The following is a 25,858-nucleotide window of genomic DNA, read 5'->3' as shown; positions in this document are numbered from 1 at the left end:
CTACTAAAGCACGTGGAATCACGGCCGTGCCTGTGTGTGGCATGTCGAACAGTGCTTTACAATGCCGAAGGCAGGACCGTGTGTCTCGTTCTTGAAAAGCCGTGGTTCTGCCATCACTTCATTAACTTGGTTTTGTCCGCATTTTAGCAGAATCATCTGCAAAGCAGAGGCACGGCCTTGAATCTTCTAGTGACTTAATTGTCAACGTGCCCGTGGAAACTTTTGCCGCTTGCAGAGGGAAGATGGCTGTAGAATCGTGCTTCCGGCGTGGAACAGATTCACAAAGACAGGCACGCTTTGTGAATGTGTGCGGTAAATAATTAAATCACGGAGGGGCACGCACGTGCCTGGTCTGCAAGTACAACAGTGCATCTCGTACCATCAAAGCCGTGACTCTATTTGACGTTTCAAGCAGCCACCTAGCATTGACTTGTTACTACTTTTGAGTTTTCAGTGACCCAGTCGATCTGTCATGATCAGGACATCTAACTACTGTGTGTGTTCTACTATAAGTTTGAGTCTAATGTTGTATGCCTGTTGCTAAGTTCCATTATTAGCTAATACCATTGATTGTTTACTATTACCAACTTAGTTTATCTCTTGTAGTCCACTTTTTATGCATCTCTCTATATGCGTGCGCATGTATAATCTGATTCATTTATGGTGATGTTAATCTACATGCCTCCTCGTGCCTCTTATACTTGTAAGACTGTGCGTTTGTTATCACTGCACGACACTTCCTCTGTGTATGTCCGTGACCCTGTGGTGAACGTTTGGGTGGAAACATGCTGCACAGCCTAGAACATAGCGTCCTGTAGAACCATGACAGTGCTGTTTCTGCAAATCGAGACGTGCTTGTGCTTTGTTTAAAACCGTACCCGTGCTTCACTGTGAAACAATGAAATACAGATAGCCACGAACGTCCACGCCTTTTATGTCGAAATAATATACGTAACATCAAGAAAGATGTGTGACGCAACTCAATACGGAACTGTGTCCGTAGGGAGTTCATGTCCGTGCTTTTATACTCAAGGAAATAAGATTTTAAAATCAGCGTCCCTCACATAGGCCATTGGGTGCCTCTGTGGGCTAAACGCCCGTGCGTGTCCGTCTGATAGAGTCACAGGCTACCACCGACCATGCTTTTGAGCGCTTCATGCCCGTGCCTGTGACCCGAAACACTTAAACAAAGAAAGGTAGGAATGTCCACGCCTTCATGTGTGCACAAGACATGACTCTAGTTGGTACAAAGAACCTTGGCTGCAGAGACTTCACGCCCGTGCTTTTAAAAACAGCGCCTCTCGAATTGGCCATTACGTTAATGTTCACATTTGTACCCATAAACATGACCCGGGAAACCAAAACACGTTTGTTATCAAAGTTACTGACAATGAGGTGACGCAAGACAAAATAAGAAACTTTTTAGTCCACTGCTTAATTGCTTCAGATACAACGATCAGGGTCGCTGGGCGCGAAGTTCCTTGACCTCTTTTATCATAACATATGTCTCCAGCGTGAGCTTGTCGTACTCAAGTTTGAGCTTCGCCTTCGTCTTCTCATCCAGAAGATCATACAAACTCGTGGATATCTCCACGATCTTCAAGAGGTGAGCTTCCGTAGCCTCCCACCGGTTCTTCACCTGGAGAAAAGAGAAGGTGTGAGATTGATGGCAGGAAGCACTATCATCAACTTAGGATGAAGTTCACCACAATGATCCACGTTTCACAACTAATGCGGGTAGATGAAAGAAATAAAAAATGAATGAAACGGAAGCAGAGTGAACTTACAGATGAGGAAGCCTGGCCAGCGGAGATTTCCTCCTGCCTCAGGACACGGCTCTCTGGAGTAGTGTCATCCTGCACAGGCATGGCGGAGAGTGTCAGGGTAGAGAACAGCAAGAGGGGTGGATAGCCTGGAGGCGGATAAAAGGATGAAGGGGATGTGGCTAGGGTTTCGAGATTCCGTCTGGCTTATTCACGTTTCACAACTAAATCAAGTAGCCGAAGGAAAGAAAAAAGGAAAGAAGCGGAAGCAGAGTCAACTTACAGATAAGGAACCCTCGCCAGCCTTGATCCCCTCCAGTGTCTGGGCACGGGGTTCCGTAGTAGTGTCCTCCTGCGCAGCCATGGCGGAGAGGCTCAGGATGGAGAGCAGCAAGAGGAATGGATAGCCTGGCGGCGGGCAGAGGGGGAAGAGGGTGTGGCTAGGGTTTCGAGACCCCGTCCTGCTTAAATAGCTAGAGCCTGGCCTCGGGCTCCGAGCCAGAGCGGCGTCACCGGAGGAGACGCCCGTCGGACCCTTGGGTTTCCGGAGCGGTGCCACGTGGCGTTCACACCCGAATACGAGGAGACACCCGTCGAAACATTGGGTTTCCGCAATTAACGCACGAACGTGACTCCACGTAAAACACAAGCTTGCCTCCCTGAGTGTCTTTACCGTGCCACTCCTGGTTATAGATCAACGGATGCATTTGGAGCACAAAGAGACACGAAGGTGACCTCTGACTTGAAACACTGACACACTTGAAGGTTCGTGCATTTGAGTTAAAATCTTATAACGAAAACAATTGTAACACGGACAGTCGTCCGACTCTATTAGGTTTCCGTAATAATCGCACAATCGTGACTCCGGGTAAGAATAAACCATGCCTCTCCGCCAACTCATTATGAATACAATTAGAAAACCTCTGTGCGTGACTCTATGTAATTAGAAGACCTTTGAGGGCTGTATGCCCGTGCTTGTGACCCTTGACACTGAAACACAGAGTAAACGCCCGTGCCTCTATGCTGTATGCACGTGCTTATGCCCGTACAAGGAAATACACTTTTAAAAACAGGGTCTCTCGTATAGGCCATTCCGTGATGATACGTGTTTGTCACAGTAGGTCGTGTTTTTTGTCATGCATGTACATCCATGACAAATTTATGACAGAATCAAGATAGTCATACCTGTGCTGTCGTAGAAGTGTTCGATGACATTACCAAAATTATCATCACGGAAGTGTCCACTTCCATGACGATAAATCGCGCGTCACAGAAGTGCTTTCGTCAAGGGTGACCGACACGTGGCATCCACCGTAACGGAACTCCGTTAAGCTATCGGGTCGGGTTTTGGATCCGATAACCCGTTAACAGCCCCGACCAACACACGTAAAATCATCATTGGCTGGAGGAAACACGTGTCGGCTCATCGCTGGGACAGATGTCATCCACTCATTGGACAGAAGGCGCCTATGATACGTCGACATGTGGCATGGCCCAACAGTGGCCCATTCCTGTGAAAAGGCCGGCCCGTTTGACTTGGTCAAAAGCTGGCGGGCCGGCCCATGGAAATCCTGTTAACGGCCTGTTCGCATATAGCCCATTTACAGCTTGCTAACCCAAGGCCCGTTAGGCCCTATTCGAATTAGGCCCAGTAGCGTCATCTGGGCCATCCAATATGATTCCAGCCCGTTTTCACTTCTGGCCCATGTATGGCCCATGATGTCTTTCGGCCCATATGAGGCCCTATGTAACTCTTGGCCTATTAACGGCCCGTGCTGAAACTAGCCCGTAATGAACAGTGTATTACTTTACACCCATTAACGGCCCGTGGTGAAACTGGCTTGTAATGAACAGTGTATCACTTTATACCCATTAATGGCCCGTTATTCCGTTGGGCCATTTCCAGCCATGTTATCTTTCGGCCTTCTCAGAGCCCATTTATTCTTGGGCTATTTTCCAGCATTCGTTTAATTATGGCCCGTTACTGTCATTTTCTGCTTGTGGGCCAAATTCAGCCCATCGTTACAGTCGGCCCGTTTGTGGTCCGTTAATACGTTGGGATGTTTTCATAGCATCATCAAATACGGCCTATTAACGATGGCCCGTTATGGTCGGCCCATGAATGGACGATGCCAACTCTAGCCCGTTTACGGCCAGAATGCGGTCTGTTTGGCCCATGTTTGGCCAATCGATCATACGGCCCGTATAAGGCCCATTGATGATACGGCCCGTAGAAGGCCCATTGTTTCTACGGCCCGTAGAAGGCCCACTGTTTCTACGGCCCGTAGAAGGCCCATTGTTTCTACGACCCGTAGCAGGCCCAGTGTCACTACAGTAAATATTAGCCCATGGTTATTGTGGCCTAGTTTTAAAAAATAGGTTATTGCAGCCACTAGCAAACCGCGGAAAAAGAACCGCAATGACTACAAGGAAACAAATAAACAAGACAACAAGGAAATAAATAAGCAAGCAACTTACACTAGGCTATCACGGCTATCACACATATTACATCCACTGGGCATCAAAGTTCGCCACCAGTGCAAATAAACGCGCCGACAAAAGAATATACAAAACTGAGAGCACTTCAGAAGGCACTAGGCCTAGCCACGCCGGGCCCCCCAAACAGCTGAAGAAGCTGAGTAGACCTCAGTTGTGTCAACAATAGATGCATCAACACTAGATTTAAGGCATGATGGTGCGCACGGCAGTCCTCTAACATCTTCATTGCATCTTTGACTTCATGTCGGAGCTGAGCTGAAGCAAGCCTTTCCGCTTTAAGTTGAGACTGAAGAAGTCGAACTGATTGAGGCAGCGACTGCACAGAGGTTGTCTCACACCTGCTGATGAGTAGCTTCAACTCACTGTCTTCATCAAGACAGGACCTTGGGGTCATCTCGCTGTCCTCAAGATGGTTTGGCTCACTATCTTCCCTAAAGTTCTGCCTGGCGTAAGAGATACGAGGCTGAAAGAGAAACAAGGAGACACGTAACAGGTTTCACAATTATATAAGCAAATAAATGGATCTGTTCTGCATAAGGAACATGTTTTTACAACTACAATTTGAAACTGGTAGTTGTTGCAAACATCCAATCAGATGTAAACATCAAAGCAAACAGCAGTGGAGGAAATGATGCCTATCCAAATCTATACTAGAACAAAGTTTGAAGGCTTGAGAAGGATGAACTTACATTACATGTTAACACGGGCTGGACAAAGCCCTTCTCCATGTTGATGGAAGGATAATTCAATAAATTCCCCAAAGAAAATTCTTTATAAGCGTTGCCATTATTCTACATTTTGCAAAGAGTAAATATAGATCAAATAATATTGGAAGAAACAGAGGAAAATGAAGCTCAGGTGCAGACTGATGATACATAATCAAATAGCAATTAATTAAGTACAGCGTTACAAGGCAAAAGGGAGAGAGGTACTGACAAGAGCAATGCAGAGCCCATTATTGTTTTGAGATCGTATGATCCTTTGAGCAAGGAGATTCATCTGAAATTAGTTTTCATAAAAGAGAGAAGGTAAGGCACAATCAGAAATTTAGGAGTTCAAATTTTGAATTGATATCATAGACAGTACCTGACGCTGGGCTCCCAGCAGTTCTAATAGGGTTTTGGCCTCTGGAGTAGGGGTAAAGTGTGGTACAGTTGGGCCTGTGTTTTCTGTGGATCTGCACTCACCCTCTTCCTTTTGGACATCTATTACGAAAGAACAACATTTGACTGGAAAAACATAGTGTGACGACACATGAAATAGGTAGAGAAAATGGATAGGTTTGGCATATACTCATATATGATGCTTAAACTAAGCAGATGGTGTAACAAAGTAGAAGTAATGCAAGAGGTCAGATGCAAAATATGTGCGACCAATACAACTTTGCAAAGTTAGAGGAAGCACCTTGATGGGTGAATAAGATAGGCCATCCTCCACCATGCCAAGTTTGTTAGCCAGTGGATCGTTCCGCAATATTCCTCTCGTGCGCCCATTCTCATATTCATTTTGATAATGTTCAATATCTGACATGCATGAAAACATAAAAACAAGTGAGATTTTGTTTGTAATGCAGAAGTGATTCTAATCCAATACTGCCTCCCTGTAAACCCCTTTGTGCTATCTCTGCAATTCTTTTAAAAGATGCCATGCATGCTGTAATTTGTTGTGTGCATTAATATAATGTGGCCTACTACTCAAAATATGAGAGCTCTAGAAGTGATGACACTTCGCAGATGATAGCTTCAACATATAGTAAAGAAGAACAAGTCGACCTGACCTGACAGATTCAAAATATACTAAGGGAGAACAACTCGACCTGACCAGTCGACCACAAGAGAAGAGTATCATCTTAAAGAAGAGCAGAAGAGCAAGCAGATTGAAGATATTACAAGTCTTTCAATACAATGTCGGTTGGCCACCCATGATGAACCAGAGTGTAGAGAGAAATACTATTCTTTCCGGTCTCTCCATATGTGGCTCACATGCATTTCGAAACTAAAGTAGGAACATTTAGCTAACCAATTAAACATCTCTCAGTTTTACTAATATCAGCAATAATATTAGATATGAATTTGTACAACTAAGCTTGTTTAGCTCGATGGGTGGAGCAGTGCTATTACGACACGAACCACATAGGCTGATTGTGGTCATCATAAAATGGGGAAAACATAAGCATGATGAGTACAGTGTTGACCGTGGCAGTGGGATGGCAGATCTGAAGCTGCAAACTGCGCAAAGGGTAGTTAGCAACCGATGTTTGCTTTGAAATAACAACTAAGATTTGGTATGGACAAGAAAGTACGGTCAACAAGTGACAAAGAAATGCAATTATGCTGTCTCTCCATATGTCGCGACATGCATTTGGAAACTCAAGTGGGACCTTTAGCTAACCAATTAAATGTGTCAGTTAACTAATATCAGTATCGTATCACAATCATATTTGAACAACTAAGCTTTCGAATTCTGAGTGTTTTGTTGTTTAGCTTGAAGGGTGGAGTAATGCTAGTATGACAGAAAGCACCTACACAGATCATAGTAGAGTAGATAAAAGGGGAAAACCCTAAGCATCAAGAGAAAAAATCAGGAAAGTGGAACTAGCTGGACCAGTGGGTGGCGCACATGCTTTTCGAAACGAATATAGGAACATTAGGTGACCAATTAAAAGTTCTCTGTTTTAGTGATATGAGCATCATATCAGATTCGTATTTAAACACGTAAGCTTTGGGTTGAGGTCTTGAGGAGCAGTGTTAGCACGACACGAAGCACCTACGATGATGGTAGTGAATATAAAGGGGGGAAACCATAAGCTTTACGAGTATAGTGCCCGTGCCATGGCGGATCTGAAGGTGCAAACCGGACAAAGCTACTTCGCAACCAATGTTTGCTTTCAACTAGCCACTACGATTTGGTACGGACAAGAAAAGTACAGTAAACAAATTACGATCTATTTTCTGGGTGAGATCAATAACTTAAGCACATATGGAAGAGTACCACCTCTCTTGCGACGCCGTGTAGGCCTATGCTGATACGTTGAGGGTGCTGCGGGTGCGATGGCTGTCGGCGGCAGGGAAGAATACTTTAGACGGCAGACGGCCGGGTCGGGGGATATATCCTATTGCCGTGGACGAGGCGGTCATAGGAGCGGCAACGGCAAGGTGGACGACGGCGCCGATGAAGCGAGAGGAGGCGATGAAAGGATCCTGGTCCAGCGCCGTGGATGAGAGACGTCCATCTCTTGCTGTGGACGACAGGGTAGGGGTAGCGGCTCCGACAAGGTGGAGGATGGGGTGGCGGATGGAGGAGGCTGGCCGCAGTGCGGAGGTTGTTGTGCCGCCGACGGTGTATGAATGGGGAAATGGAGGGGAGGGGGGATCTCAAACTTTGGGACGCGCTTCTCTGAAATGGGGGAAAGTTATGAACTTATCCCCCGTTTAAAATTTCGGACATCACGTCGGTTGGGGATAGGACGGTAATCTCGCATCTCCCAAATATTTGCCGGTAACTATTTCGGGCGAGGAGAGGGTATTTTGCCGCCCACGGTTGGTGCCCACGGTGTATGAACGGGGCTGACAGGTAGGGCGGTTGTGTCACGTCTGATGGAAGTTACACATCTGCCCCTATTTAAAATATTAGCCTACATCGATTTCGGACGAGGAGAGTTTGTTTTGCCGCCCACCGTGTATGAATGGGGAAATGGAGGAAGAGACACATGTCTTTCGGACGAGCTTGAATCAAATGTGTTTTGCCGCCCACGTTTGGCGCCCACCGTGTCTAAATGGGCTCAGAAGCCGTCGTGTCATGTCTGATTGAAGTTACTAGTCTGCCCCTATCGACAGCAGTGTAAATCCGGTCGATAAGGATGTCAAGTGTCAGGGGTAGACAGTAATTTCCATCTCGCAAACATTTGCTTCGGGCAGCCCACAAATTATAGTGGGTGTTTAGCCGCTTCGTTCAAAACTTGGGAGAATTAGCATTCACGTTTGCCCTTGGACCTGGCAAACTAAATTCAAATCCAATTTGTATTCGATTACGAATATCCACAGATAATTATACATTTTGTTATTTATTTCTTCAAAACCACAACAAAGATTTATTCCACCTTTATATATGATTATGATTTAGAAATGCCGTGATCTTCGAATTCAGTAGGTTGGATACACTCTGAGTCAAACAGTTATTTCATCCAATACAATATGCTCACACGAAAAATAGTTCACCTTATGTCAATCATACAAGTACTGAGGATTACCTCGCCTAAAAAATTCGGATCATTACAACAGATGGACAATATAGGGGGTCTTGCAACATAATCCATTCATAGACATGACACAACATGCAAGTACAATAATCTAATGATAATTTCAACTGGTATCTAAGGAAGAACCGGGATTACCTTGGGCTTCAGATAGCAGAAACAGCAGGACCTCCTCCGTCTTCAAATGCAACATTCTTACTTCCTCCAATTCTTGGGTTGCTTGCATAATGCGTGCCGCTAATTCCGTAATTTCCAGCCTCAAGATAAAGATTACCTCATTCATGGCAGCCACACCATCTCTTTCTGCCTCTAGTAGAGCCTCAAGCACTATAATATCTGTGCTCAGAGTGCTCTCCGGCGGTGTTGCCTCTGAACTGCTACCATCTGGTAACATGGATGGCGCACTGCTTCCACAAATAGATTCTGGGGTTGTACATTGTGTCCTAGTGTGAACGGCATCCTGAAAGGTTTCCGCTGGACATCAGTAAGAGATAGTTATCATATGATCCAGGCAGTAAGCTTACATGATAAATGACGGACGAATTATTGCCGAGCATGGCAAACTATATTTAAATGGTTCGAAGCAGCATCAGCCAAAAAGAAATTAAAATGGTAAGATGAAACTAGGGATGTAAGTGGCAAATAAACGACATCCGCCAGTCCCATCTAGTTAGTTTTTGCTACCTCCCTAGTTCATTTTCCTCAAAAAACAAAAACTCTTTTGAACTATCATACCACTAGTGGACTTTAATCGGGATTAAACGGGACCCAGTTGACATCCCTAGTTGAAAGGGAGTGTACAACCGCTATATTTAAGTTGCCAAGGCATCTAAGAAGTTGAAATAATCTGAGAAAGCACTTAACAGTGTGGCCTCATATAAACTACGAAGACAGTCTTGTGATGAAGTTGAGAGGAAAAGTTAAGGACTCAAATGAAATAGGCATGCATTTCTTTACGATAGTACAACAGGCACTGCTGACATATTGGCCAACTCAGGTATAGCGCAACAACAAATAAGCATTCGAATCAAGCAATACAGCAAACCAGACAACTGAACTATTTGTAATTCGGTAGGATTACACGTTGAGGGCACAAGCCAAGAAAGCAGCCCACTCGCATGACATTTCACATGTACTAAAACACACTGGCTTACCATATGTTGCTGTGAAGCCTAGCTGCTGTTGCAATGTTCTTTGAAGATATCGTCAGCATCCCGTGGTTGCAAATCTAGTTGTAGTAGTTTATTCTGCACCATCTATTTAGGTAAAATTAATTTTAATCGCATGCACTGGTCCGAATTGATCATCAATGGTTCATCTAAATTAATGAAAGAAGGGTGTGTGCATACACGACAATATATCTGCTTCCCTCTATTTTTATGCTTGTTCGAGGTGCCAGCTCCAAAAGAACAAATATTTTGCTTGATGGGGTTGGCAGCTCCATAATTAATAAAAGCATCAAATTAGTCATGCAACTTGTGAAGATCAAGAACACACAAACAAGTAATGAATAGAGGCTCGGAGCAGTGATGTAATAGCTAGCATCATAAAATGTAGGGTAAAACGAACAAAAAGCAGCGGAACCACATGCTAGTTTGCTGATGTGTAATTAAGCATAGAGAACATTAAGCAGTCTGATGGAACCAACAGGTGGCATCAGAACAAAACTAAAGCATATTAACTATATGTGCAGTGGTATGTTATTTAGCACATGTAACATGTTCACTGCCAGAAGTATGGCCCTACAGGTGCAAGCAGAATAACGCGTCTCATGAAAAACTGAATGATGCCCTGAAGAAATTCAAAGGTGTGGTGCTTATGCTAGGAAAGTGAACGTAGGCGCCGGCCGTTGGATAATAGTACCTGATTCTCGGCGGCGTATGGGTATCGTTGTCATACTTGATAGCTAAGGATCGTCGATGGTGCTCGTGTTGCGGTTGAGTTTGGGCCGGCTGTCGCCGTCGCTGAAGCGGCTCCGGTGCTACGGTTGCGGCGCCTGTCGACATACAAGAAAGCTCATCTGTGGTAAGTGAACAGTTGCACGATAAAGAGAAAAACCAAAGGAGTACAAATCAAAATAACCTGATGAGGCTGCGGCATCGGTAAAGCAAGGCTGGTGGAGTTGAATATGGCGTACGTGGAGCGGGTCTGGTGCAGTGGACGAAGGCTTCGGCGGGCGCGTTGTACAGTGCTTTCGGTGAGGCGGATCTGTTGCGGCGGACGAGGGCTTGTATGAAGGGCCAACGAAGGAGCGGACGAGGGAGTCAGTGAAGGGCCTATGCTGTGGTGGACGAGGGCGCCGGTTAAGCAGATCCGGTGCTGTGGACCATGATGGCGGTCAAGGAGATCTGGAGCGGTGGACAAGCTAGTCGCTGAAGCGGCTCCGGTGAAGTGGTGAGTTGGCAGTTGGGGTTTCCAAGGTGCGGAAGGTAGATCCGGCGGGGTGTGAGGTCCACCGCTGCGGCGGAGGACTAGATTCGGCGGCTTGCCGTGGTTGGGGGGGGGGTCGGGGAGGGGAAGGGGAGGGGCTCTGGGGAAGAATGTTGGGGGCAAAGAGGGGAAAACAATGGAGTTACCAAAGGAGCCCTTTTTCGTTCATGTGGCAGGGGTAAAACAGGAATATCGCAGGGCTAAACTTTCGGGCGCGTGATATTTTGATGTGAGTGGGAAGTTTGAAAGCTTTTGGCGCCTAAAATTATAAGTATTCTGCTCTCATACGGCCGACTATGATATCATGGCCGACAATTTGTTTGTTTGGCATGCAAAAAAAGTGCAAGTTTTGAAAATCAATGTCTCCAACTCGAAACTTAGATTGTCCATTCAATTCAAATATGGATCATTGAGCTACTACAAGCAAATACCATCATACGGTCCAATTCAAATGAAATTCCAAATGTGTTTATCCTAAATATGATGACAAAAGCAAAAATGTGTATGTGTATGAGTAAAGTGGATGATTATAAAGTTTGAACATGCCCGTATGTGTATATCTCTAGGTTTGATATATGAATTTGAAATCACGAAATCCCGCCTTAAAAAATGTACCTCCGTTTAAATGAATTACAAAAGCTAATGATGGAGTCGAATTCCAAAATTCCAATCTTAGGTTTGTAATTCTGGTACATCAAGGTATATCATGCATGTTCAAAAGTATCGTTATCTCATAGTACAAACTGTGAAACAAATTGATCAACCATGAGTGCACAATATCTCAATTATGCTAAAGTCCCTCAAATATAGACACCTCACTCTTTATCTGAAGTCAACCCCCCACCACCACACACACACACACACATAGAGAAGTCGTTCTCTCCCCCAAACACCAACACACGAGCACATTAACACCCCTCTCTCTTTTAAAGTCTGGACCCCAACATAGGTCTCTATCACTTTGTCTCTCGGAGTCTCGGGCATGCACACATCTCTTCCCTCACTCTCTAGGTCTCCCGCTATCTCTCTTACCCAAGCACACGCACTATGTAGAGTGTATATTTCTCATACACACAAAACGTCGCCCCCAAACGTCTATCTCCCTAGTTATGTGGTTCTCGCGCACTCACCTCACGCACCACCCCCAGTGCAAACAAGCACACTTTGTCTCCTTGTGCACCACTCTCCTCTTTCTATCTCTCCCACATGCGGACCCGCCCCAGCTCCTTCCCTGTATACATATATGTCGTGACTCTTTGCATAGTTCCCTAATGTATAATCGTTCTCGATTTCGCACATTGTTCTCTACACCATCTATTCTAGATCTCTCATGAAGTCCCTATCACACACACGATGACTCGCTTCCCTTGCGTCTTCGTTCATAGGCCAATTTCGGACAACATCAACATTGTCTCCCTATCTATACGCCATTTATGGACACAAACGACCCCTCTCGCCCACTCTCTTCCTCTCTCTCTCTCTCTCTGTCGCTAGCTCTCTCTTTCTCTCGCTCTCACACCCCTCTCCCACACACACACTCAATGTCTCTTCCAAATAGTCTGCTCCCCCGCCCGCACCCGTGCTATCTCGCTACTACACATGTCACACCATTCCCCCTTCCCTTATACTAGGTTTACATCATCAGTGGTCTCTCTACTCCACATACACTCTCTCCCTCTCACACACAAACGCGTGCACAAACACACACAGACACGCACAAACACCCATTTATCTGGATCCTCATCTCTCCTCATGTCCGCAAGTGTATCTCACACACTCACTCTCTAATTATGTATATGTGTCTCCACGTTACACAACACAAAGCCCCATGTACATGTCTCTCTCTATCCTCCACACACATAGACACAAAGAATCTGTTATCATTGCCTCAGTCTCTAACATATCACACACGCACACTGTCTCTCTCTCTCTCGCAAACATGCTCAACAAGGGTTTCCCCGTGAATAACTTACCGTCTATTCATCAACAGTCGTGGCAGTACGGCGAATACGAGACGTGAAAAAGAATAAATCTACATGTGCTTAGACCACATAGTATGACTACTAGGACTAGAGCAAGCCAAAAAGCGCGCCGCCGTCACCCCCTCCTTGTCGGCGACGGGAAAATCTTTGTTTTACACAGTCGAGAAGTCTCATTGTGCTAAGGCCCCACATGCCGAGGCGTTGAATAGAATGTAGATGCTAGTTTACGGAGGCAAGTATCGATAATACGTTTCTATCTCCATACATATATTTCTTCTCTTATAAAAAACCGAGTTGGTGATGATGGTACGTGTGCCATCTTGCAATATAGACCGTCCGATCTATATCTGACGGATGGAAATTAAACTAAAAGATACCCGCACCCCTCTCCACATTTGCAGACAAGGCCTTCCCTCGTTCATCCTTATCTCCAACAAACCTCATTGTTGAGCAACTAAGAAAGGAAGCCTCTAGAACAAACTGGCCTGGTGGCCGCTGCCGGCATCGTCAATCCCCATGCCTCCGCTCAGTCCGACCACCAACCACCACCACACCCCACTCCTTTTCTCCTTATCTCATATTTCTCGAGATATCATTAGTTTTTACACTTGGGATTACTCCCGCAAGGGTCAATCACAACAAGTGTTTTATAAAAAAATGCATCTTGATGTTCCGTGCAATGCACGGATCTTGCTAGTACTCCTACACAAGACTAAGTTGGTGATGCTGGTGTGTCTGCCATCCGTCGTTTCTGACCATTAGATCTACATCTAACGATTGTGAGGTAAGTTGTTGCCTTTTCTCACCAACATCCCACTTGTCTACCAATTTGCAGAAAACCCGTAATTAGTATCTTAAAACCAACCACATCCCTCCCTGACCTCACCAAAACAGCCCAAGGAATATATTCTAATTGAAACATAATATATCTCTAGTGACATATGTATATCAAAATTAGAGTGTTTTGTACCAAGTTTGTGAAAAGTATTATTCTAATTATGATTCGTTGCAACGGACATGAACATTGCTAGTATTTCCAACCATGCATTTTTCCCTAGTATTCCATAGTTTCGAGTTTTCCATCAAGATATTAGTCACTCATGGTTGATATTTACTTTCAATCATGTACACATATGCACTATGTAATTAGCCTTGCCTACTAGCTTCCAAAGCTTAACTTTCACTCCTGCTTACAATATGTAGAGTATTTAACAAAAAACTACCACTTTCAACCAGCCCTAGGAAGAATCTGTTGTACAAACAATAGCAAAAACATACCCAAAATTTCTTAATCCACGCCAAAAACTACCTAGTACTCCTACCGATTAGGTTCGTTTAAACCCATTTATGACAGGGTTGGCCCACACGTCTGTGCTGACAAGGCAGCTTAAACCAACACATTTTGTTTGACCGTTGACCCGAGGGACCCACATCTGACCTTCTATCCTGTTATTCCCCCTCAAATCATTATTTTTCCTGAACATTACTTCAAACAGTACTGATGCGTGTTCGTCGGTGGCGCCGGTGATGAGCGAGTTGGCCGCCGCTCCGCCGGACGGGCCGGACGCCGCGCTGGCCTCCGCACGGGTTGGCAGGCTGGCCCTAGCGTGACTCACGAGCGAGCAAGCCGCCGCGCTGGCCTTCGCTCGAGCCAGATGGCTGGCCTTAGCGCGGCACGCGCGAGCAAGCCACCGCGCTGCCGTGCCAATCTGGCTAGCAAACCTTGCACACAAGCAGCTGGACGGAGCTATCTTGGCTAGCTAGCGGCCGCGAGCGCCGGACGGAGCTGGCATACGGGCTGCCGCAACATGGGCTCTGCACCGCCGGCGGTTTTGACCTCGCCTTCTGCCGGCGGTGGTAGCTGCGTCCCATGGCCGAGGATGACTAGGTGGACGGGCCGGAGGTAGGAGCTCACTCGAGGATTTTTGTTGGTAAGAGCATGTACAATGGTTGATAAGGTAGTCTTATTTTAAGTCTGCCACGTATGCAAGTGGTAGTAGTTTCTTGGCATTTTAGTGGTTTCTTGCATTATTAGAGCAAGTACAATAGAGCTGAGTCAGCGGGCTATAAGAAATAAACTAGTATATTTATGCTTAGTTGGAGGAAAGAGAAGAGGAGAGAGAAGGTAAGCGGGCTCTTCATGAAGAGCCAGCTCTAGCACATGCTCCTAGGCACTTTGTAAGAATGAGAAGTGGGCCACATAATAAAAAAGTAGTACACTCTTTTGATCTATTATTGTACATGTTGGCTATAAGATGGACTGTAGATGACATGGCACTGGCTTATAGCCAGCAGCTGGCTATACTATTAACCATGCTCTTAGGGGTTTCTTGTAAGGAATAATGTACGTACTACTAGCGACAAAAGGTGATTCTAGGTTGCGTTGTACTCCAACGAGTACTACTAGTGGTCGCGGGAGTGTATACCTCGTTTTGTGGGTTCGATCCCGGCCGAACGCACGGCGGCCTTGTTTTCAAAAATAGTACTACTACACTTCGCTGCGAGCCAATATTTTACACGGGTAGTTTGAGTTTTGAAGTCAAACGGACGTGCGGCCCCACAATCTGGGTGCACTGGACAGCCTTGCCACGTGAACGGGTTTTCCTTCCCAGCATCCCGTGGCTCGCGTGCTCCCAATTAAGCCCGAGGAGCAAAAAAAGCCTGGCGGGGCATTGGAAACTGTGCAATATGGCTCTGTACGTAAAGTGCTCTACTACTACTCTGTAGCTTGTGGTGTTGCACGCATGGACTTCACTCCATTATCGGCTCTACTATAAAAGAAATTCCTCTTGACGTGTTTTTTTTGAAACGGAGGCAAAAGCTTTGCTTCATCTCATTCATAAAGAAGGAACTACTAACAAAGTTCGACGAGATCCATTACACCTCCACAAATGGAAGTGAAAAGCCTAGTCTCGCTGTATCAAATAACTCAAATGTTCTGCCCCCGCAGTAACCGTCGCTGATAAACAGGCTGCTAGTGTGTGCGTGAGAGGAGCGGCTGAGTAGGCCAGCTACGTGAGAGGAGCGGCTGAATAGAGCACCGAGAGTACCCACTAGGCCACTACGCAGGTGTACTTCCCCTGCATTGATAGTGCAGCGATGGTTCTAGAGAACAGTAGTACCCTCCACTTCCAACTGTAGCTCCTTGGCCCTGAGATTCAAGAGTTCAAAACTGGTGCACTATACTAGACTAGACTAGAAGTACAGTACATCGCACTACTAGTTGAGAAAAGTAGTACTAGTACTGCTACAGTATGAGTACGTACTCCTCCGTCACATAATGTAAGACGTTTTTTGACACTAGTTGGCGTTTACAAAAAATGGCAAAAACATACCAAAAATTTCTTAATCCACGCCAAAAACTACTACCTAGTGCCAAAAATTCCTTACTAGTGCTATTATTTACAGTATAATGCAATCCCATAACGTTCCATAATGCTAGTACTAGTAGTAAATAATAGCCTCACCCCTTCGCTGAGGAACGATCTACAGTTGGAAGGGACGAGGCCCTGCGGTTACTATGCTCTTATCTCCTCCTCGCCAGTTCCCCTCCCCCCGAAGAGAAGGCAGTTAGTCGCTGCTCCCATGGATTCGCCAGGCGGTTCTCCTCCTCGTCGGGGCTGGGAGACCTTGGACGACGATCCTCTGGGAGAAATCGCACGCCGCTCCGACGTCCTCACCGCCGCAAGACTCGGTGCTTCCTGCACCAACTTTTTCAAGATGCTGCTTAAATAGGCTTGGGAAAAGGCCATGCTTGTTGGTCTTCCATGCGTCCTCGAGGAGAAGGTTCTTCTATGGGACAATCCTTCGAACAGTCCATCGCTCCCTGGCCATGGTTGCACATTGACTCCGCTAGAGTTGCCGATGTTGAGAGGTAGTCGGATTTTGTCCGATGAGCAGGTCAGTAATGGAGTTTGATCATGTAGTACTTAGTTATTCCATTTCCATCCCGTAATTTCTCCGCTGCCCACCGTCTTATATATAGGTCTGGGTCGGTGCCAACGAAGATTGGCTTGCATACCTCCGGCCGGATACCACCATCATTTTGCACAACATCCACAGCAGTGCGGCCGTTCTGGTAGACCCCTTCTCCACCATTGGGATCGGCCTTCCGGACTGGCTGGGCTTGAATACGTATGATGATGCCTACATGAGATTGAAGAAGATAGCAATTGCGGACCCGCCGACAAAGCGACGCGGCTACGACGATTACTATATCATCGCGGTGTTCGACATAAGGATTGCCATCAATGCAAGAGGCAGTAACGGCAGAGGCTGGCGCATGTTGGCGGCAGTAGATTTGTACCCCTACACATCCGAAGATGCCATGCGCCATCTAGGCCGCATCTTCGCGGTGACAAGCCAGGGGACTTGTTTCATCTGGTTGCCATCCTACGGTACGGGAGATTACAAACGGAATGCACAAACCATCATTTGCATCCCTAACGGTACTCCATTATTTTGCAGGGACCAGTCATCCCCCGATCAAAATAAGATCGCCGATCCTGGATGTGCATTTGCATCCGCGATTCGGTCTAACCTGGAACCTTGTAGCTGACTTTGGCATATTGGGATCAACTATCTTAGCAGTCGTTACCCATGGTACCACTGATGTGCAACATGGTCACACAATCTACCACGATCGGACCGTCACCATCTACCCAGGTATTCCATTTTTGAACCCTCTCGCCTTCTCTTTCATTGTTGTACTAGTAGTATACTTTGTAGTACTAGTAGGAGTACTTTTTACCTTGGAGGACGCGTATAGCTAGCTAGGCCCTTGAAGACTTGAACCCACTAGCTGCCACCATTTTTGTTTTTCCATGTCTTACTATCTCATCCATGTAGCAAGAGTGGCTATATATAATAAGCCAGTTATTTTACTTCCTCTATACCGGAGTAGTACTATTTGCTGCATAGTATTACTGACCGCCATATTTGAGCACAACATTATTATGCATGGACCTTGACCATGTACGTCACCATGTGTCCAGATCTGGGATGCCGCATGTACCAGATGAACGGCGCCAAGTTCGACCCCCGTGATGCTACGTGGGTGCCGAGGAACACTCTTGGAGAGTACTCGCTTTTCATCGGGGACAGCTACCCCATTGTGAAGAGGATGCCACCTTCCGTGCACGACACGGAAGGCCTGCCATTCATGAAGCATGGTTGTGTCTTCAGTGCGCACCGCCGGATGAACGACATGCTGGGACACGCTATCCCTGATTTATGCCGCTTCAGCTTGGATGAGTCTCCATCGTGTGGAACCGGACTAGAAAGCTGCGACAATGATTCCCGTTTCCCACCGCTATGGATCATGCCATCCATGAAGAACACCTGGGAATGGAACCTGGAGGAGGACATGTAGCCCATCTATAACGTGTAAGTGGAGTACGGTAATTGTGAACGGTAGCGCTGTGAATATATGTAGACTACTCGTGCACAAATTTATCACATGAATTGGAGATGAACTTGTGTGGCATACTGGCATTTGTCCTTTAGAATTTATTACTAGTAAATGTGTTATGTGTACGTGCAACTTGTGTGGTTGTTGCACGGGCTCCAACATGCTCTTTGAGAAAAAAGGTGGCATAGCTTTGGATATACATGACGTGGCGGCATCATACAGTAGCATCGTTCGCTATAGTTGTAGTACACTCCTACTAGGACGACAACTCCTATAAAACCTTGCGCTGGGCTCTTTGCCTCTTCGGGAGGTTCAACAGTTCGTACCCGTGTGAACCTTGCACTTGGCTCTTCGCCTCTTCGGAAGGTCCAACAATGATGATACTACAGTACAATATGCTTCTAGCAATCTGACACCGATTGAACTGCTGCACGTCGACCGCGAGGGTGAGGGCGAGGGCGAGGGAGAGGGAGTGGGAGAGGGAGAGGGCGCTGTAGTCAAAACCCTCTCCTCGTCCTGCGAACCACCGCGCGCGTGGGCGAGGGAGAGGCGTAGTAAGCAAGCTTCTCCTCGTTCGGCGAGTTGACGAGACACATCAAAGCAGTACTAGTACTAGTAGTAGTAGTCCATACCGCGTCCTTTCCGATTAATATGGCTTAATTTGAAACGAGAAAAATACACTGGTGGTCAACGTATGTAACAATACGCTCTTTACGGTCACTATATATATATAGTTTTGCGGCGATTATACGATCACTAGCTCATCGTAGAGCACCGTATTGCACCCTACTGACCGGCCACATAGTCGACGTGGCACTTTGTTGACTGGTTAAATTGTCACCTGGTTTCTGGGTCCCACCTGTCAGTTGGCAGACCAAAGAAATCAGTTAAACAAAACTTTACGCAGGCGCGACACGAGTCCAACCCTTGCGCGCGAACCACCCTGGTTGTGTATGTGAGTGCATGCACGTGTCCTCCCTCGGTCTTCCAACAAATAGTGCACGATGGCATCGTTTACGCGGTCGACGCACAGATTGGCTGCCTATACTGGTGGAATCTATCATCGTGTAATTGTTCTATCTCATCTCATCTTTACCTTATGAATACGACTGCCTGTTCATTTGTTACAAATTTAGAATGCATAGCATGTCTATAACCACATCATTGCTATATGTTCCTCTCATTTCCTAGATTTTTATGACCACACATGTTATTGTTAGAGTTGATATAAGAACAATTGGCATCTAATTATTGTTAGAATACATATTATGAGCATAACATCATGATTGCTATATGTTACTCTCGTTTACAAGATTTTTATAACAACGCATGTTATTGCTTAGAGTTGATATGAGAACAGTAGTAGTAAGTGCCATGGTAGAATATGAGTAGGCGCTGGCATAGCTGTTTTCCTCTCATTGTTACATGATGTTTGAACCATGACATATTGCTAGAATATGAAAGCCATTGGCTTATTTTTTAACTTGGGGTATGATTATGACCACAACATTGCAATTCTCTGTCTATGATATGTGTCACTGTTATAATAATCTTAATTCCACACATAATCTGAACATGATTGTTTATTTTTGTCCTTTTGGTCTCCAATTTGAATTGTTGCAGCAGACGCAAATGCGCTGGCCTTCATGATTCCAGGACCTGGAATCATACCAGCCGATGGGTGGAGGTTTATCGCTCGTTCAGCTGACGGCGGTCATTTGATGCTCATTCGCACGTACCAAATTGACCAAACCATTACATCAAACCACATGCAGTACAATGCGTGGGGCGTTCGTGACATTGATGGCTATGGCTGCTTCGTGTTTGAGAAAGATCCCAGCTCCGTTGGGCCAGGCGTATTCAACTGGATGCGGGTTTACAGCCTCGGCAACCACTCCTTGTTCCTCGGGCTCAATTATCCGATCACCCAACCAATCATCGATCATATCACTGGCGTTGATTACTGTGCTATGCAACTTCCATTCGCGAGGGGGGGGGGGCTGTGTTTACACATCATACCATGGGTTTCATGAATCACCATATCCAGAGATTCATCGACACAGCTTGTTGCCAGATAATCTTCAGTGTGTGAAAGGCATCAAGCTTCCATGCGATGGATGGCTTTTGCAAACCCGACATGCGGCGATGTGGTTCATGCCAACAGCAAATATGCACAACTTGATTCGTGCTGATATCTAGACTGAGCCATGTATTCTATTGTTGTAGCATGACCCTCTTTTGTTGAATATTATGTACTGTTGTTAGTTTGAAGCACTCCTCTGGTTTGAAGGATAGATACCTTCCTGGGATCAAGTGCATCCTAACTCACCTGCGTAGGATGTACTGATAATGATGATGGAGATGCTGTGCAGAAGCCATATATATATATATATATATATATATATATATATATATATATATATATATATATATATATATATATATATATATGTTAGGATTCAAGTGCGTACTTGTTAGTTAAACCTATGTATAAATTATGACACTAAATACGACTGGTAGGTAGTACAGTAGCAGTACTAGTATACGTCGGTCAAATTATTCATCATGTCCACACATTGAATTGACGTGACAACACGCTGCGCGTGAGGTGGCACAAGAATCCCGGCGGCGTGTTCGGGTATTCTGGACTTCAGATTTGGAGTACCACTTATCTGTCGAAATCTTTCATCATTCACTTAAAACAGTCGATTGATCATACATTGAGTACCATATAACTGGAATTACCGATGCAAGTCGAAGAAGGATTGGCCGGTGCTGCCGGCTGGCGTCAAGTTCGATCCCACGGATCAGGAGCTGATCGAGCACCTTGAGGCCAAAGTGAGTGCTGACAGTGCGAGATTTCAATCTCTCATCGATTTGTTCATACCAACCAACGACAGCGAGCACGACATATGCTACACCCAACCTGAGAAACTTCCAGGTAAGACACCGATCGGCCGTCTACTTGCACAAACATATTCCTTTGTTTATAGCTCTATTTTTCTTTTTAGACGCAGACCTGGTGAAGCAATTACAATTTGACAGTTAATAAAAAGGGAAACAAGTGACTGCAACATGCCAAAGATGAAATGAAAATGCCAACTAGGTACACTAAAACCTGTATTCCACAATACTGGAGGTATCACACTGAGTGGCCTAAGGAAGCATTTCTTCCAGCGCAATTCCAGGGCATTCAAAAGGGGAACGTGGACGCGTCGCAAGATACAGTCGGAGTGCGGCATGCACGCGATGTGGCACAAGACCGGCAATACCTTGCCGGTGATGGTCAACGGCCGGCAGACGGGCAGCAAAAAAGGTTCTGGTGCTGCACACCAACAAGAACTTCGACCAGCAAAGGACCAACTGGGTGATGCACCAGTACCACCTCGGGGACCTGGAGCAAGAGAAGGAGCGGGAGCTGGTCCTCTGCAGGATTTTCTACCAGACGAACACTAGGGCCAGGAGTAAAAAGATTATAAGTTAGTTTGGTATTGGTAGTTGTACTACCTTGTCGTCCGCAAGTTGGTATTGTTGTTAACGATCTTTTGGTATGAACTTGCATTTTCTTTCAACCATCATGCCGAGGGTCGACGTGGATATAAAGCTGAATCATTTGTTTCGAAATGAATTTTCAGGCACCTGATTTTTATTTGATGGGTAGCATAAGCACCCGCCGTTCGAATTCCCAGTTCTCCAATTTTTTCGAAACAAGTGCATGCACTTATTATCATGATAAAAAAAATTATCCGTGCTGCATCCCAGTTATCAGTCTATACTTGCAGAATTCTCTCGTTTATTGAGCACGTATATTGTTTTTTCAGGTCGAGCAAGTTTCAACTGGGCTGTAGACTGCCCAGGGTTGGTTTTGTTTTTAACAGGCCCAGCCCATGACGACAACGGGGCACAAAGATCCAGCAGGTATCTACTGGCCTCTGGCCCGCCAACATTAGTTATATTTTGTCTTACAACATCCGCAGGAAGTTTTTTTTTACTGAATCAAACACACAGCCCAGTTCTATTTTCCTCTTGAAACGCATGTCCTGCATCCGTTTTCTAATCTCTACCTATAGTTTTACTAGTTCATATACACGTATCATTATATTGAAAACTCATAAAATTCCCTTTTCATATTTACATCCTTATTATTGTTGTTTTTTCCCACCCAGCGCTGATTTTTTTTACCACTGGTTTTCCCTTAAACCAACTCAATTGTCCCACGTCTTATTTGCTTACAAAAACAGAACGATTTTTTGGCAAATCAAGAAGTTCTTAAAAAAAGTTTTATCATTTCGGGATTACAACAGTTCGGACTCCACCAAAATATGCAAACTAAGGTTGAACTTTTTGACCGTGGTCCTGGGCAGAAAATGGGCTGTAATAAATTACTTAAGAATTAGCAAATGGGCTGCAAATTATAAAAAATAGCAAATGGGCTTTATGTTGTCCGCCACAGATTTGGAGGCTGACTTGTGGGCCTACTAAGTTCATGCGTACACAAGGTTTCTCAGAAAAGAAACTTAGTCAACAATCTACTCTACCAGCGTCAGACCGTTAGATGTCAATGTAATGGCAATCGTGCTTCTTCAGTCTCTGATCTTCCTGCCCCAGGCCCCCAAACCAGCGCCGTCGGAACCGCCTGCTCCCGCCTCACGTGGCCGGCAGTGCTACCGGGTAGGCCTCACGGCCCCATCATACTCGCATCCCTGGCCTGTCAATCCCTCTACTCACCCACACCTACTGTTATTTTCCGGCGACGGCAGCCGAACCAGTTAACCCTCATACTCTCCACCGCGTGGGCAGCCACTGCGTGTCTTCCCCGGCTCCGTGTCATTCCCTTCGTAGGCCTCGCCGTCATCCACCGCCCTGGTGCTCTCGGTGCGGCGTGGTCAACGATGTCCATCCAACGGCCGTAGTGCTTCTTCAACCTCTGGTCTTCTTGCCCTAGCCGCCCAAAGCAGCGCCGGTCGTGCCGCATGCTCCTGCCTCTCGTGCCCGGCTGTGCTGCCGCGGAGGCCTCACCGTCCCCATACTACTCCCACCGCTGGCCAGGCCATCCCTCCACTCACCCACTCCCCCTATTATTCTGCGGCGACGACAGCCTCACACCGCAGCCGAACCAGTGAACCCTCGTACTCCTCTCCGCGTGGGCATCCACTGCCGCGTTTTCCCCGGCTCCGCGTCGTCCCTTCCTAGGCCTCGCCATCGTCCACCGCCGTGGTGCTCTCGATGTGGCGTGGTCAATGTGGTCAATGACCGACTTATATCGGAAGAGTACTGTACGTGGAGAGGCTGACAGCTGGGTCCACGGTAGCCGCAAGGAAGTGCCTCCTTATTACGCGCAAAATAATTATTCCTCCACCTGACAGCAGGGACCCACCAGACGGGCCACCAGTATTTCACGGAAAAAACGTTTCCCCCCTGACTGCTGGGACCCACCGGACGGGCCACCGTATTTCGCGAAAAAATGTTTGCCCCTGACTGCTGGGACTCACCGGACGGACCACCGTATTTCGCGAAAAAACGTTCCCCCCGCTGTCAGCTCGGACCCACCGGAAGTGCCTCCTTATTACGCACAGAAAAATGAATACTCCCCCTGCTAGCTGGGACCCACCATGGTGGGAGGCTGACTTGTGGGCCTACTAAGTTGACGGGGAGGGAGGGCTTTGTCAACTTAGTCAATATGAACGATTCTAGCTCCAGTGACCGTACGATGTCCATCCAACGGCCGTCGTGCATCTTCAATCTCTCCTCTTCCTGCTCGAGCCGCTCAAACAAGCGCCGGCGGGACTGCCTGGTCCCTCCTCCCCGCGGCCGGCTCTGCTGCCGCGCAGGCCTCACCGCCCCACCGTACTCCCATCGCTGGCCTAGCCATCCCTCTACTCACCCACACCTGCTGTTATTCTCCGGCGACGGCAGACGAACCAGTAAACCCTCGTACAGTCGTACTCCCCTCCACGTGCGAAACAACTTCCGAGTCTTCCCTGCCTCCGCGTCGTTCCCTTCCTAGGCCTCGCCGTCGTCCACCGCCCTGGTGCTCTCGGCGCGGCCTGGTCAACGTGGTCAACGACCGACATGCATCTGAAGTGGACTGTACGTGGAGAGGCCGACAACTGGGTCCACGGCCGCACGCAAGGAAATGCCTCCTTATTACGCGCAAAATAATGATTCCTCCACCTGACATCAGGGACCCACCGAAAGGGCCTCTGTATTTTGCGAAAAAACGTTACCGCCGCTGACAGCTCGGACCCACCAGCTATATCTTCGCACGCAAGGAAGTGCCTCCTTATTACGCACAAAAAAATGAATACTCCCCCTGTTAGCTGGGACCCAGTATAGTGGCAGGCTGACTTGTGGGCCTACTAAGTTGACGGGGACGGAGGGCTTTGTCAACTTAGTCAATATGCACGATTCTAGCTCGAGTGACCGTACGATGTCCATCCAACGGCCGTAGTGCTTCTTCAACCTCTGGTCTTCTTGCTCCAGCCGCCCAAACTAGCGCCGGTCGTGCCTCGTGCTCTTGCCTCCCGTGGCCGGCTGCGATGCGGCGGAGGCCTCACCGCCCCCTACTACTCCCACCGCTGGCCAGGCCATCCCTCTACTCACCCACACCCCCTGTTATTCCGCGGCGACGGCAGCCTCACACCGCAGCGAACCAGTGAACCCTCGTACTCCTCTACGCGTGGGCATCCACTGCCGCGTCTTCCCCGGCTCCGCGTTGTCCCCTTCCTAGGCCTCGCCGTCGTCCACCGCCCTGGTGCTCTCGGCGCGGCGTGGTCAACGTGGTCAAGGAACGACTTCCATCGGACGTGGGCTGTACGTGGAGAGGCTGACAGCTGGGTCCACGGCCGCAGCAAGGAAGTGCCTCCTTATTACGTGCAAAATAATTATTCCTCCACCTGACAGTGGGGACCCACCAGACGGGCCACCGTATTTCGCAAAAAAAACGTTTCCCCCCTAACTGCTGGGACCCACCAGCTACACCTTCGCACGCAAGGAAGTGCGTCCGGGCAAAAAAACAAAACGATTCGCCCCCCTGACTGCTGGGACCCACCAGCTACATCTTCGCACGCAAGGAAGTGCCTGACAGTCGGGACCCACCTGGTCGAAGCGTACATAGCATTGTCACTCTGGTCGCAAACGTGTACGTACATATATACTAGTGGATGTAGAGGTGCGCACGTGTCGTAGTAGAGGCGCGTACGTGTCGTAGTAGAGGCGCGCATGTAGCATGTACACGTACGTACAATGACCAGGGTGCAAGAAAGAAAATATGGCCACGTATGTGTACATACGGGCGGGGTCTCGAACGCTACTCGCGCATACGTACGGCCAGGGCTCGTGTACATGGCTGGGTTGGAACGGAGAAACATCGTCGTCGTCGTGTTCATGGGGAGGCAACGGAATGCGTCGTGTTCATGGGGAGGCAACGGAATGCGACGTGTTCATGGGGAGGCAACGGAATGCGTCGTGTTCATCAGGAGGCAACGGAACGCGTGGGAGCCAACCGGCTGGGTCGGAA

This window comes from Aegilops tauschii, chromosome 1, assembly GCF_002575655.3.
Source record: "Aegilops tauschii subsp. strangulata cultivar AL8/78 chromosome 1, Aet v6.0, whole genome shotgun sequence".
In the NCBI taxonomy this organism is placed as follows: domain Eukaryota; kingdom Viridiplantae; phylum Streptophyta; class Magnoliopsida; order Poales; family Poaceae; genus Aegilops; species Aegilops tauschii.
Note: the sequence above shows the minus strand (reverse complement) of the source record.